This window comes from Alexandromys fortis, unplaced genomic scaffold, assembly GCF_014885135.2.
Source record: "Alexandromys fortis isolate MF-2015 unplaced genomic scaffold, M_Fortis_MF-2015_v1.1 scaffold_362, whole genome shotgun sequence".
In the NCBI taxonomy this organism is placed as follows: domain Eukaryota; kingdom Metazoa; phylum Chordata; class Mammalia; order Rodentia; family Cricetidae; genus Alexandromys; species Alexandromys fortis.
Genome location: NW_026068272.1, coordinates 624,707 through 627,553, shown reverse-complemented (window position 1 = coordinate 627,553; position 2,847 = coordinate 624,707).

The following is a 2,847-nucleotide window of genomic DNA, read 5'->3' as shown; positions in this document are numbered from 1 at the left end:
ATCTAATATCCATTTATGAGTGAGAACATACCATGTTTGTCTTTCTGGGTCTGGGTTACCCCACTCAGGATGGCTTTATCTAGTGCCATCCATTTGTATGCAAATTTCAAGGTGTCATTGTTTTTTTAGCACTGAGTAGGACTCAATTGTGTAAATGTACCATGTTTTCTCTAACCATTCTTTGGTTGAGGGGCATCTAGGTTGTTTCCAGGCTCTGGCTATTATGGATAATGCTGCTATTAACACAGTTGAGAAAATGTCCTTGTAGTATGATTGAGCATCCTTTGGGTGTATACTCAAGGGTGGTATTGCTGAGTCTTGAGGTAGGTAGAGCCCCAATTTTCTGAGAAACTGCCATACTGATTTCCAGAGTGGTTGTACAAGTTTGCACTCCCACCAGCAATGAAGGAGTTTTCCCCTTACTCCACATCCTCTCCAGCATAAGCTATCATTGGTGTTTTGATCTTAACCATTCTGACTGGAGTAAGAGTTGTTTTAATTTGCATTTCCCTGATGGCTAAGGATGTTGAACATTTCCTTAAGTGTCTTTCGGCCATTTGAGATCTGAATCCCATTTTTAATTGGATTATTTGGTATTTTAATGACTACTTTCTTGAGTTCTTTATATATTTTGTAGATCAATCCTTTGTCCGATGTAGGGTTGGTGAAGACCTTTTCCCATTCTGTAGGCTGTTGTTGTCTTACTGATGGTGTCCTTTGTCCTTCTCAGTTTCAGAAGGTCTCATTTATTAATTGTTGCTCTCAGAGTCTGTGCTTCTGGTGTTATATTTAGGAAGTGATCTCCTGCGCCCATGTGTTCAAGGCTACTTCCCACTTTCTCTTCTATGAGGTTCAGTGTGCTGGATTTATGTAGAAGTCTTTGATCCATCCTGGCCACTAATGTCTTGAGTGACATGTCACCACCAAGAGAGATCATTCTTAGTACACTGAAAGACTGCTTCTGAATACTCAATTCTGTGCCCCCACAGTACTGGCTCCCATTTTAAATGTATGTACTCATATGAGCCTTACAAACGTTACTTTATTTTCTACATCACTGACACACAGCAGGTGAGATACAGAAATCTGTGTTTAAAGCAGCATACAGGTACTCCATCTTTACCTGATCTTATCAACTGGACTGGGGCTGACACACTTTCTCTGAAAAGGGTCAGATGGTAAAGCTTTTAGGCTTTGTGGACCAGGCACCATCTCCATTGCACACTCATTCCCTTCTCTTTCTTTTTCTTTTTCCTAACAACCTTGCAAAGACAGGAGTACTCTTCTTGGTTTACGTACCACATGGAAACAGGCTGTGGCCTGTAGGCTATGGAGTCCTCACTCCTAAGCTATACTACCATGTGCACTCTGAGATCAAGCCCGAAATGTTTACTTCTATCCCAAGAATACCTACCACAGTACTGAACATAGAGAAAATGCAAACATAGGCAACTTAGAAACAATGAAGAAAGAGAAGAGAAAAATGGACAGGTTGGGGCTGGCAGGCATTTCCTAGGGAGATCTAGTACACTGTCTAGGCCAGACCAACAGGGGTTTACAGATAGCAGGGAGAGACAGCTTGTCACAGTCAGGGCTTCCACCCACTTCCACCTTCAGGTCCTAAATTTCGACTCTGCTACCATGGGCCACGTGCTGGTGCTTGCTGCTGCCTGGGGCCCATAAAAAGGGGAGATGGCTTCTTCGGGGCTGCTTGTACTCTGTGTCATTGCCATATCTTACTATATGGCTTTCTCACCATCAGCTTTCTCACAAACTTCTGGCTTGTGGGTAGCAGCTGCCTCCGGAGGTAAGAATAACCTGGCAGACACAGATGGACCTGCCCAACCACTCTAAGTACTTCCCAAACAGCGGCCAGGAAACCTCCCTAACAATTTCTGGAAGGAGGAAGCAGTTTCTCCCGATGTAATGTGACTCCAGATACTGATTGAGAATGAAGGGAGGGAGGAGTGAGCAGCTGGGATGCTGCAGAGCCATACTCAGAAGTACAAGGATACCAGGGAGCGCAGCATTGCCTGTGGAGCCAGGAATGTGGACAGCATCTCTTGCAACAACAGTCTGAGGTCAGCACCATCTGGCACAAGAGAGGGGTGACTTTCCTCTGGCATCCCCAGGTTAGCACTAGCAGCTGCCCCAATGACACTGGCTTGCCAGGCTGGGAGAATGCAAGGATGGAGAGTAGGGTAGAGGTGCTCGCTCATGTCCGTGAAGAGTGGAGGCACCCACGGGAGACTGGCTCCATGTGGAGGCACCTCCTTCCTCCTCTTTCACATGTTGAGATCCCAGAATAATTCACTGCAGTGTTCTTTGTCAAGTCCCTGCCACCCCACATTCACACCCCCCCCATCTTTATAGAAGAAAAAAGAGGAACAAATGGTCCCCTGGGCATTGTAACCAAGCAAGCAGATGCTTCCAAAGGAAGGTAAGTGTCAGATGCGCAACCGTATGACTGAGGAAAACACATTATCTAACTGAGCTCCACTGCGCCGCAGCAGGCCCTCCGTCTCAGATGAGTAAGAGGTAAAGGATGCAAATGATGTGCTAAAAGCAGGCTCTGATTAGAGATAGGACAGGAGCAGCGTCAGGGCCCTTCACCTACAGTCTGTTCTTATCTGCCAGAAGAGCCAACAGTGTGTGGGGCATGACACAAAGGTACAAGGAACAGCTCATGGAGGAAAGCAATGACAATTTTGGGAAACACTTTGGAAAAGAGCAAATGAAACCCCAGGTTTTAAGGCAGCCATTCCACAGAGTGCCTGAGGAGTCTGTTTCTGAAGAAGGCAGTTCATAACTAAGTGAAAACCTGGCAGGTACACAATTTTGAATGTA